The sequence below is a fragment of the Hermetia illucens genome, chromosome 5, assembly GCF_905115235.1.
Source record: "Hermetia illucens chromosome 5, iHerIll2.2.curated.20191125, whole genome shotgun sequence".
Classification (NCBI taxonomy): Eukaryota; Metazoa; Arthropoda; class Insecta; order Diptera; family Stratiomyidae; genus Hermetia; species Hermetia illucens.
In genome coordinates this window covers 261,150-274,678 of record NC_051853.1, presented here as the reverse complement: position 1 = coordinate 274,678, position 13,529 = coordinate 261,150, and the positions used below count along the sequence as shown (strand labels likewise).

At 38.9% G+C, this 13,529-nt stretch overlaps 1 protein-coding gene across 1 annotated transcript in view; it reads left to right on the top strand.

The window, feature by feature from the left end:
• The first annotated feature begins 227 nt into the window (after positions 1-227).
• LOC119657895 overlaps positions 228-13,529 on the top strand; it is a 54,778-nt gene continuing 41,476 nt past the window's right edge. Inside the window, exon 1 of the mRNA XM_038065050.1 lies at positions 228-1,097. The gene's annotated coding sequence lies outside the window, so the exon portion shown is untranslated. The remainder of the gene's footprint in view (positions 1,098-13,529) is intronic.

Genomic DNA, 13,529 nt, shown 5'->3' with positions numbered 1-13,529 from the left:
CCATCCGGCAGTCAATTATCTTGTGTTATTGTGAAGAATCTCCTTTTTGTAAACACAAATGTATACGACATTCACGCGGAAGTTTCGTTCAGTTGGCAATTCGCCAACATGGCGAAGTCCATTGTGGGGGGCTCGATAATGCAGTGCGCATTCCTTAACCTTGCCGAAAGCTTTTCTTATATAGTAGGAGCAGCCTGATTTAATGAATTTTAGTCGAAAATGAACATTCGGTGTGCTGGGACCGGCGTTGGTGTGTTTTTACTGACCTGAAGTGCGAGGCGGAAATAGAATGGGGAGATTCATAACGGTATAACATCAAATTTGCATTTATCTACGGCTGGAAGCAGTTGTGCATGAAAAAGGTGACTGCAGTGATTCCCTTAAAAAATATTGCGAGTAGCGTCGAAGTGCTTTTTGGGGTAGTCTTCGATTGGTTTGTGGTGATTTATGCATGTGGGGTAAGTGGGCGGTGTTTTGAACGGTAACAGTAAAGGAATAATGAAACCAAGTAAGTGTGAGCCGTTGCGTGACACTGTGGCCGTTACCTGCAGGCACTGAGCTGTCTACTGTTCTGTCGACCTACTTTTAAGTTGCGCGTAATCTCAGTGCATTGTTGAATTCGAAAAATAACCTTCTATTTATATGTGAGTGTGTGTATATAATGTTGTCCTGATTTAAACGAAAGTCAGGAGGCAGTGATTTGTTTTCACATTCGCGCCCTTAGTGAATTATTTATAATAGTGAAAACACGAAAATATAACTCCCAGTGTTGCCAACTGCAACCGTTAAGTTCGTCGTAAGAATAGTCAACCTGAAAGGATTGAGTGTAGTGGAAAACACCGATCTTCAAATTAATGGCTTATCATATGCGAGTCCGTACTACAATAGTGAATTTTTAAGAAAGTTTTCAGGTTTGTTAGGCTTTCGGTGCATCCTCTATCGACATCAACAAAAATTGTTAGAATACAACGATTTCGTCAGTGCACGTGAACGTGTAAAATACTAAGAAATGGAAGATCTACTAAATTCGGCATATTATACATGTGTCGATATCTTATACTGTGGTGGAGCTGAAGGCGAATCTCATATAAAATGTGGTACGTTCTATAATAAGAAATGCAATTGTACATGACCAGCACTCCCTGAGAATTTACCCAACAGCAATTGTATAAAATATGCAAGCGATTCTCTTGAATAATCCAGCATTTTTGCCGTTTGCAATTTTTATTTGAATCACTTTACTCCTACATACTTTGGTTTTTCCATTTTCTATACGTCCCACCTGCAACGGCTTTCTTTGCATAATTCCTACATACTGACAGATTAAAGCCCTTGGCGAATTTTTGTGGGCCTCACGTAAGTCAAATTGTACTGCTCGTTATTCCCCATGAAACGTGCAGAAAGTATAGTATGCACCGGCAGGAATGCATTTGAATAGAAAATACACAGTATTTGAAGGGTGCATACGCGGTGCAGCGGAAGTGAACCCAAACATCAATTATTCCCAAGCTTGACAACTGTCCTTGAGCTTCCTCTCGCTTTACACCACTCTCTCGCCACAATCACCCCCTTCATTTTAGGTTAAATGTCTTAATTACGATAATTGCAGTTTTCCAGCTGGAGTTCTGTAAAACGCGAAAGCTTCTTTAGTGCCAACACACTCAGAGCAACCGTATTGATTAGTACGTATGTTTGTTCACTATCGATTGAAGTAGCAATTGGAGGGAAAGTAGGTTAAATTACGTTCAATTGAGGGTCTTCCAGAAGTTAGTAGGCGATGCAATACCCCATGGTAATCGTCCGCATGCCGTGAACAATTGGCAATTTCAAACAACGTTTGATGTACTGCTAATTTCACTTCGTCGGGTTGGTTTATGTATAATCTCCATTCTGTGCAATTAATGAATTTGAGATATATGTGTAGGTGCGATACTATATGTATGTTAAACCGAATTTTAATTTCGAGAGTATTCGCTTGTTGACCTCAGTTTAATGACGGAACCGTTTTTTTATTGCAGTAGCTTATGCGTTCACAATGTAGAAACTTTTTCAAAATACAAGGAGCTACACTTTGGGTATTTTGTCTGTAATGGTGGAGTTTTGGGGGGGGGGACTCAGAATTCAACGGGTTAGAGATAATTTTTTTCCTAATTCACTTGGAAGAGGAAGTAATGAGTGTTTCCCTTTTTCAGCTGGACAATAAGAGTGTTAGGACCCAAAATTTAGGCAACAGGTCTTGCCCTCAGAACTTATCCCACCAAAATATTTGAAAAACTACAAAGACGTTCCTATATAAAATCTGGGCCTTAAAATACATCCCACTCCGTTAACTGCTCAAATAATGGTATATTTCTACATTGAATGTCTATAATTTAGAAAAATCATCATCAAAAATACCCCCTTAGATTCATTTTAGAAACGCGTAGGATAGGAGGGCATAGTAATAGCAGGTTTGATGGAGAGCCCACTATTACTAACAAAGTTATAGTAGGTAAAAATTTTCTACTCCATGTTAATTTACTGCCCTATAAGCGGTCATACATAGAATGTATTAATAATAATGATATACATATATCACTCCCGCAATAAAGTGAACCGCCTAAAATACGAAGAGCCCATATGCATATCTATGTATACGAAGGGGCTCTCATGCCATCTCATCTCATCATCTCATCTCATGCTCTCATCTTATTTTTGCTTTTCTAGCTTTTTTCAGCTTTTTGTAGCTCACAGTTTCTCGAGTCGTACATATTATCTATCAGTACGAATTATTCCGTTAGTGTCCAATTTGTTTTTGCGTATGATAATGTGGAAATATTCAGATGCGTTCGATTAATTTACATGCATATATACATAAAAGTATATGTGTGTTTGTATTCAGGCATCAGTAAACGGTAAAGGGTGATTGACGAGCGGTTGAAGGGCAGGCGCATCGCAATCTGCAGTGACAGTCAAGCTACACTGAGGGCATTGAGCAGTCCTTTGATCACCTCGAAAATCGTTCAGGAATGCAGAAACCGTTTGAACTCTATGTCTAGATTCAATACGGTGGAACTACTCTGGGTACCTGATCACTGTGGCATAGAGGGAAATGAAATCTTGGTCGCTTTAACGAAAGAGGGGTCAATCTCCCCTAAGCCGGGACCGGAGCCAGTAGCATTGGCTAAATCTGTTTTCAAAAACTGGGAACAAGTTTCCCATAACGACAGGTGGCAGAGCTTAAATGCTGCTCGACGCACCAAACTTTTGCTGCCAGAACCGAACATACGTACCGTAAAGTTTATCCTGTCGAAAAGCAGGAGGACTTGCAGGTGTATTGTGGGCATTCTGACAGGCCATAATTCACTAGCTATAATGCACTAGCTGGGCATATGTTCAGAATAGGAATTACCGAAGATGATACGTGTCCCTCCTGTAATGAGGATGCGGAATCCACGGAGCATTTCCTATGTGAATGCCCCGCCTATGGATGCATCAGGCATCAGATATTTGGTGCCAATGTCCTCCCATTGCAACGGGTAGCATCACATCCACTAACGGAAATCCTGCGATACGTTAACGAATCCGGAATATTCCGTTAGAAGGGGGAGGCGAGTACAATGGGTCAACACGGCCTGAGTGCTCAGAAGCTGTAGCTTCTCCCCCACCATACACACACACATACACACAAACGGTAAAGGACAATGTTTGATTGTTTAATGATGGTCTCCATTATATACAGACAAATATATGGAAGAATATCTTGAATTTTTAGCTACATATGTCCGAAAGGAAAAACGTACATTGAAATTTTCTCACAACAAATATAATACTTTTGATACCCGAAGCATTCAGCCCCTGGTTTCCTAACTTAACTTTTTCTGGGTCCAGTTTCCAATTATATGGTCTACACCAACTCATTTTACAATATTATACTCAATAGATGATATAGGGAGATTAATCAGACTTTTCCGACTAATCAGCGACCAGATATATTTTTTTTTATTGATTTACATTTGCTGGAAGAGTTTCCACAGCTGACGCAAAATACAGCCAGCTTGGATGGTAGACAAAAGATAATTCCTTTATTGGAATAACAATTTACAGAGCCATATTCATTATAGAAGTTAACGAATAATGATTTGAGGGCTTTTTAGTAGGATAGGAAAAAATAAAAATACTTAACTGTTGGGGTTGTGGAGATAATGGTTTTTCCTTCGATAAGAAAAGTTTATTTACTACAGGTTAGCATTGAAAATCATCATCGACACACTCACATCATCGCCTGCTAAACCAACATCAACAACTCTACTGCCAAACCCTACCTGCGGTTCCACGTGGTGACCGCTGGAAAATCTTAACGAAAGGCTGCACCGGAGAAGGATGACTGGCGAGTTTCTCGCTCGGTCTGACAACCCTACACTGAAAATAAGTTGCTGCGAAACCACAAAAGGAGCTGGAACTGGATTGACAGCGCAACGACGAACATGGCAACGAAAACGGAATAACGATTTGCGCATTTTCTCATGGAACGTGCGCTACCTGTACAGATCAAATGCTAGCCAGCAGCTAGCCGATTCCCTGTCCTAATATAAGGTTGATATAACAGCGCCACAAGAGATATACTGGACAGGGACCGGCTTCCTGGAGGAGTTACTACACCGTATATTATACTGGCCATCCGGTAAACCATGTGCTCGGAGTAGGTTCCTTAGTCAGCCATGCTGTTATCGGCTGTGAAAACATAAGCCAACGGCTATTCACGCTGCGCAAATTTAGTAATATAAGTCTCATAAACGTTCACGTCCCTACAGATGAGACTGCAGATTCGGAGAAGGATACCTTCTACGAGGCAATTGAGCAAGAACTCGAAGTCTATCCCAGGTGTGATATCAAAATCTTATTTGGGACTTTTAAAAGCCAAATAGGGACGGAGCCCGTATTCATGCGATACGTTTGCTCCCTTAGCTTACATAAGGACACCAGTGATAACAGACTGCGAATTATTCGATTAACAGTATCACACGAAAGCCTCATTTGAAACTTCACATGCCACATTCTGGATAAAAAAATGTTCCACCTTCCTTTCACATGTATTGGGAGCCCCCTTTAATTTCAATACAAATGGCACAGACCACACATTCCAACCAAATTTCATGATAATCGGTCCAGCCGTTTCCGCAAATTGATCGTGATAGACAGTCAAACAGACATCGAATCGACTTCAATAAGGTTTTGTTTCACAAAAAAAAGGAGACTACAACTTTGAGGCTGTTAATAACTCCTCCTATCTACAGCTACGATGATGAATGACTGATGATGAAATCCGCGCTCGGTTCTTGGCAGCCAACAGAGCCTATTTCATCTTACAAAAACCGTTCCTCTCGAAACGTCTCACCATAGGGTCAAGGCTCTTACTATATGATGGCTAGTCCTCTTGTATTTCTCGTAGACTTGGATTCTTAGCAAGAAAAATTGCGAACTCTTGGCTGCGTCTGAGAGGAGAATGGACCATTCCGTAGACTATATAACGACGAATTCTATGAGCGATGCCACGGCCGTTTAGTTGTGGATAAAATCCGGCTCAATAGGTTACGGTGGGCAGGTCATTTAATCGGTGTGGGTGCGAATGATCCAGCCCGGCAAGTCTATAAGGTCAATATATATGGTGGAAAAAGAAGATGAGGCAGATCCTGCCTCAGATAGAACGATGGCGTAGGTCAGAATGCCAGAAAGCTTTTAGCGATGTCGAATTGGTGGACCTCGGCGCAAAACTGGGATGTTTGAAGTTTCTTATTAAGGCAGGCCTAGACCAAATACCGGTTGTTGTGCCGTTGATGGTGATGATGATGAAAAACAACCATTTTAGATACGCTTGTCATAAGAGACAGGATATCTATAAAATTAAACCGGAATCAGGATGATTAATTCACTTTCGATTTCCCATCCCAGGGCGGCAGTCAACGAACACCGCTTACAATCTAGTACCCAGAGATCTTAAAATGAGTGGCGTGAAGTTCCATGGCGGCAATAAAAGCAGACTGTTTTGAATCCTATAGAAGAGTGGCCGTCAGAAAAAAGATATTAAGCGCCTGATATCGAAAGCTCAACCTAGCACGTTTGAAGAGGCCACGGAGATCACTCAACGACTACTCCCAACCAACTACGTCCAATACATTTCTGAAAGGTTAAGGAGAATTTTACAAAAATTCGTAGAAAAAGGATATGGTACAGAACTCCGCACAATGTGGTTAGATATTTCGTGAAATAGATAGATCCAGAGCCAGTGCTTAACAAAGCGAATTGCGTTCATAGGGAGGGAAACAAGACTAGAATGCCAAACTGTATATGTTGGAACGACAAAACAATTTCTAAAGAATAGGATTGGTCGACACAAATAGGATACAAAGAATAACCAGTCGAAAACCGAAAGCTCTGCCAGGATCGCTGAAAGGTTTTGTATATTTATTGTGTAATAATATTTCAATACAAAATTATACCATCTATACATAGCCCATAATGTATAATGTATATGTATGTATATGCATGACATCCTACCTATAATACTTTAGTGTGAAATCAATATTGAGTGAATTGAAATAATTAAAAGTTGTTGTTTCTTTTTCGTTGGTGGGAATGTTTATTCTTGCAAATACGGATATTTCGGGAACCACTTGTTCCCTTCATCAGTGCTAACAAGTTTGCTCATCTTTAGATATTAAGGTTCTATTTATACTATTCTAAATCTATACTATATACTAAGATATTATAATTATGGCTAAAAACTTATATCTAGGTCCTGAAAAAGAATAACAAATAAATATTTAATTACATTCAGAATAAACATTCCCACCAACGAAAAAGAAACAACAAGTTTTAATTATTTCAATTAATTAATCGTTGGAAACACCGCATAATTTCACGCAGACAATATTGAGTGTTTTTGTGGCAGTAAATTTACGCGGAAGAGACAAGTTTGGGTTATTGTAACTTTGTCAGGAATAGTACGAATCTATTATGATCTATATAGTATTATTGAAAATTTTCATGATTCTGGGGTAAACTTAAGAAGGGCCTCTAGTCAATTTCCCAAAAACCTAGTAACGTACTATTATTAACTTTGTTTGATCATTTCGTATTTCGTACTTCTAGAATGAATTTAAGGGGTCTTTCTGATGAATTTCTAAAATGAAGAAATATACCATTATTAACTTTAGTTGAACAGATAACGGGATGGGATATATCTTGAGGCCTAGATTTTATATTGGTGCACCTTTGTGATTATTTTCAGATTTTTCGGTTGAATAGGTTCTGAGATCGAATCCTGTTTCCGTTGATGGTTTTGGGTCCAAGTTCCGTTGCCTTACAGTTGACATGGAAAGCTAATTCTAAAAATTACTACTACTAAATTTCATGATTTTGGAATGAACTTAAGGGAAGTTTTGCAGTCGATAACTAAAAATTATAGTAATATACTATTATTAACTTGATTTGAATCGGAATCGGTATGGAGGGCATTTCGAAGCCTAGGCACCATATAGTGGCAACCTCTTGATTTTTTTCATATTTTTCGGTTGGGTAGTTTCCGAGAAGGAGTCCGTGAAAGAAATGATCACTTTCGATACCCCGCACTCCCCACCTTTCACACAGATGTCAAAACTAAGACCGATTACTGAAGTACTAAACGAGACCTTTCATTTCCCTATATTTGGTGAAAAAAACAGTTTACAACCCATTTTACACCCTTAAATTCGACGTAGGATGATGTAACTCACTGTGTGCGTGAGCATTCACATTTCCCACCTTTCCACCAAATTCGATGTCAATCTCTATAATCGTTTCCGAGAAAAATGCGTGTTACAGACAGACAGATAGATAGACGGACGGACAGACAGACAGTTAACCGATTTTAGTAAGGTTTTGTTTTATACCAAACCTGAAACAAGTCGGGAGAGCGGAAGCTGCAAGCTGCATGGTTTTGTGTATTACTTAGCGCGTAGCACGTAATGTATGCATATATTATGTGAAAGTATGCACTTTCGGATGATATTGACATTCATAGTCTTGAATTTTCAAAAAAGCAACAACTTTGACTTATTATAACTTTGTTAGTAATAGTGCGATTTCCACCAAACTTGGTAAGATCATGCTCTATATTTTAGCCCACATCACTGGTGCTAGAATGAACTTAAGGGTGGTTTTGCAGTCAATTACTACAAATTATAGTAATATACTATTATTAACTTTATTTGGAGAGATATCGGTATGGAAGGTATTTCGGAGCCTAGGCACAATATAGTGGCAGCCTCATGACTTTTTCAGATTTTTCGGTTGAGTAGTTTCTGAGAATGGCCTCCTTAAAGAAATGATCAGTTTCAACCCCGCGCACTCCTCATCTTTCCAACGAAAGTAAAAACTAAGAGCGGCTTCGAAAAGTACTAACCGAGACCTTTAATTTGATACCCCGCATGACTATATTTAATGAAAAAAAAATTTACACCCCCCTTTTGCATGTATGGGGACCCTCCCTTAAATTCCACGTAAAAGGATGTAACTCACTGTATACGTGAGCGTTCACAGTTCCCACGTTTCTACTAAATTTGGTGTCAATCGCTACAACCGTATCCGAGAAAAATGCGTGTGACGGACAGACAGACATACAGTAAACCGATTTTAATAAGGTTTTGTGTCTACACAAAACCTTAAAAAGGAAACATTTTGCTTCGCTCAGAAAGTACACTGAAGAGTATTATAAAATAAATATATGTATTTCTGTTGGTTTAGGCATTGTTACTTGGCACACTGATTTCCCTTTCGAAAAATGCTTCAATAATATACAGGGTGGTCCAAAATTTTATTCACATTTTTGAGGAAGTTGCGGTCTGTGGTCTTGACCGCCGAAAAATGTTCTGTTAACACGATAACATGTACGAAAACGGTAAAAATGAAACGGGGCGACGTTGATGTATGCCGGTACTATGTACGTAAATCGCGAAAAAATGCAATGGTTTCACTACCGTATTCTTGTAAACAATACAGAACTCTTATTTTGCACTCGCTTTTCCTCAGTATATCGGTCTTTCAGTTGTTCTCCTCGTTTTATTTTGGTGCGAAGGGACTATTTTTTGGACCATGTGAAAAGACTTTTGGACCACCTTGTATATATATATATATCACACGAAATTACCTTTCTATTATATCTAAATTTGCTAACTTTTCTCTTTTGGATGCTTATGGTCTTTCTGATTGTCTTATTGTCTAATATAAAATTGCAGATGGTGTTTAATTCATTATAAGTTTTGTGTTTTATTCCATCGGTATATGAGGGGCTGCAGCATATTCTGTTTCCCAAAGTGTTCATCTACTATAGTATATTTGAAACAACATAACAGGGTTTAGCATTCACTAGAATACATTTGATAAATTGGGACAATTGCTTTTCATTTCTGTTTTGGTCAACATTGTTGAGACTGGATTTTGTTTGCTAGCCTATATTGTAAGTTAAAATAATTGGGTGGAAAAATATATGTATTCAAGTTATTCGGCTTTAGCCTAAAAGGCTAGAATTATTTTTTACGCCCATGTTTTGTTTTAGTCTACTGACATTCACCATTACTTTTATCCTTTATTTGCATAGAAAACAAGAGACAATTTTGGGCTCCCGACCATTGGACTTTCTATAAATCAATTAAATTTCATCCTATTGCTTGGGTAATTTTCTTCTTCCGTATCTTTTTCACGGTTTCCTTTCTAAAAAGTATTGGCGGATGCTGGTGACAGGTGAAAGTGATGGTCGCAGGAAATCTCCTTTCTAATTGGCTCAATTCTGCTTGAAGAGGGTCTGCATTGTTCTGAAGCAGATGCTAGGCTTTCTACTAACTCAAGCAGTGGTTATGCCGCTAATTCAAAATTAATTCGTAAAGATTTTCCGTAATTAATCGCCCATTTTAAACAGATCCTCTTTCATTAAACAGCGAAGCTTCATTCTCGCGGTAAATTGTTCGACTAATATGTTCACTTGTAGGAATGAGTTACTTAATAATCATGTTCATATGAGAAAGCGTTTGGGAAACATGAAAATAATATCAATTGGTGGGTTTACTATAACAATGGTTGAGTGTCATCTTCTCGATCTCAATGTGTGGTGAGCGATCGGAACACTGTCATCGATGTTTGTATTTGGCTTTGTAAACGTTCCGCTGTGATAGGCTTACCACTTGCATAGTATGATTATGATGTGATAACACTGGTAATCAAATATTATGTGTTTTTCCTATGTTAGGAATTCTCGATGTACGTTTTTCCATCCATATATAATTAAAAATTCAAAATATTCCTTCAATTATTTCGAAATTCCAAGAAGTACATATGCACGTGATAATTTCTGAGAACGAATTCTTGACAAAATTGACTCACTTTGGACCCCGCACCACGCCTTATTAATAATAATAATAAGCCTGACGTACTGTTAGTTGACAAGACGGGTCGCTCCGCGTATATTATTGATGTTGCTATCCCCCATAATAGCAACATTGAACGAAAATATGTGGAGAAGAAGGTGAATTATGAGCCATTGGCTCGGGAAATCAAAGAAATTTGGCGTCTCGAGCGGGTGGTTGTAGTTCCCATAATATTGTCAGCTACAGGTATTGTACCTAAATCCCTGAGGGCTTCCCTTGATTTCCTGGGACTTTCGTACAGTCTGGTTGAAACCATGCAGAAGTACACCATTCTGCATACGTGCTCGATGTTGCGGGGAGTACTCGACGGATTCTCCCACTGACCTACCACCGGCCACCACCACCAGTGCCCCTTTAGTTTTTAAGTAGGTCCGAGCCTAAATGCTTGGCACTTAGTGCTAGTATTAGGTAAAATCCGGCATCTGCCGAGATTGTGATAACTCGGAAATAATCGTTTGCGCAACAATCCAATTGGATCACGGCCTTGAAGTGTATTAGAGCACTTCATTCAAGATTGGAATGGTGCACTACAATTCACTACAGGAGGCAATATGGACAGCATTGCTCTCGCTAAAGATTATTACCATAATTTTACTTAGATACTCATTCACAGCTAAGTCGACTGGAATTCGACATCCAATCACGGTAACAAATTCCTCTGCCACCAGTGATATTTAAAGCCCGCCCCCTTTCCTGTATGCTAATCCGTGCAAAAAAGGAAACATTTTGTGATTTTATTTGATGACACAGTTAAAATCTATTTATTAAAACCAATGGTACATATTGCGTATTGCGTAAAACTTTCATGAAGATATATTAAAACATAAGGCAACGGTGATCAAAGTGCTTTCGTTAAATAATCGCTTTGCCCAGGTAACGCTGGGAGCGTTTTCAAAATTGCAATTTTTTTACTTTTTGAGAACGCATTCAAGTGAAAAACGCGATTTTTGCGAAAAAACGACTAACTAATTACTACAAAATATTAACAAATTTGGAAAACTTTCCGGCATTACCTCCTTAATTATGTACAGAAATAGTTTTCAAAGGATGGATTCGACTTTGAAAACGCGAGTTGTGGGAAAAACACTTTGAAGAGTTGAACACTAAAAAATTTAGAATAAAACTTTGATAAGCGACTTTTATTGGTTTAGCTTACACTGAATCATCGATGCCAGGTCCATAAAGGATGTTGCTATCATCCATGATGTCTGAAGCGGCTCAGGTCGACTTATTGGCTTTGTCTACTACTGATTCTCATGCCTTGCATGAAGGTTAGTAAAGTAAAAGAACCTTCAGTCTCAACTCCAGCGCTTTGGTGAAATTTTCCAAATAAGTTGGTCCGAACTCTGATTGTTGTTGAACGTAAAGTCCCCACAGATAGGCTTGACCGCATCCAATATATCCTTGGAGAGAGCACTGTACGTGTGTTTTAACGAATCCAATGCACTGACAGCCTTCGACATTCGCACCACAAGACTTCGACGGGTCATATATGAGGAGGCATGGTTGCTTAATCTGCTTCTTGCTGCATTTCAAATTTTTACACAATATTTTTGAACGATTTCCATTCAGGAAATCAAATACAAAAACAGCTTAAAAATTAACATCTGGATCGCGGATCACTTTTTCCAGGGCCAGGGTGAAAAGGAAGCATGGCAGGGCACCTCCTTATCTTAGACCGTTGTTGATGTTGAATGGTCTCGAAAGTGATTCTTTTTTTTCTTTTATCTGCCGTCGCATATTGTTTAGGGTCAGTCTACTCAGTTTTATCAGTTTTGGTGGGATAGCGAATTCTCTCATGGCCGTGTACAGTTCCATCCTCGATAGGTGACCTTAAAGTCGATGAAAAGCTGGTGCAACTGATCGTCATATTCCAACAGCTTTTCAATCGCATGAAGAGAAAATTTGATCTGTTGCTCCGAACGTAATAATAATCGTTGTCGCAACAATCTAATTGGATCAGGGCTTTGAAGTGTGTTACACTTCATTCAAGACCGTAACGGTATACTACAAGATTGCAGTGCCCTATAGGAGGCAATGTGGTTAGCATTGCGCTTGCCCGAGATTATTATCCTGATTTGATTCAGGTACTCATTCATAGCTGAGTCGACTGGTATCCGACGTCAAATCAGGGTACAAATTCCACTGCCACCAGGGAGATTTGAACCGCTATCTTCCGTACTACCTTCCTATTCAGCTATCCGAAAATAATGGGACTAATATACAAAATTTACAACGTTTTAGTCTCTTTTCTTTTACTGAAACTTTGAAAGTCTAGAAATGCATGAACTTTAACAACCACGTCAAGTTGACCTTGTTTTGCGCTAATGTTTATTCCGGACTGCTACGTGGGAATAGCAAATTAAAAGTGACCGTCAATGTTACACGGAAGATCCAAGCCTTCTTCGAAACAATGGAGGTATTGTGCCATCGAGATACTGTGACCGACATAATCTTGAACAAAGAACTACATCGAGGTACGGGTCAGATATCTGTAGACGTGTTAATTAGCAAACGAAAGTGGTAGTGGAGTGGTGCTTATTTCATACAATCGAATTCACTATTTCAAAATGAGAGATGAGTGAATATATAACGCAGAACAATGGAGGAGGATTGTAGGCTTTTCGAAAAGTCCCCGAGGAGTTAAAACTTCTTTTCCATAAGCCGATTATGGTGACGCGTAGGCGTGGTTGACGCGATATACTTTATATAAGAGCTAATATATGTACCCACATAAAAGTATTGAGCCTAGAAGAATCAGAAAAAAATTAGATGAACAGTTCCAGCCATATTTTATTTCAATTTTATAATGCGATGAAATCAAATGAGGCAATGCTAACCGCAAGTTCCAATTAACTTGGAGATTTTGAACTTTCTTCGATTGATTTACGCTTATATCTCTCAATCCTAACACCCGTTGTAAATGGAAACAAGTGCCTGGTGGTGGCTCTGACTATTATATTCAAAGTAAGTTATTTTCTTCTCAGAAGAATGCGGTCAGGGAAATTTCAATAGCTTTGAAATAATACCTCAAAGCCACCCAAGATTGCTTAAGAAAATGAAAACTGTCTTATCCAGTTTTATATTATA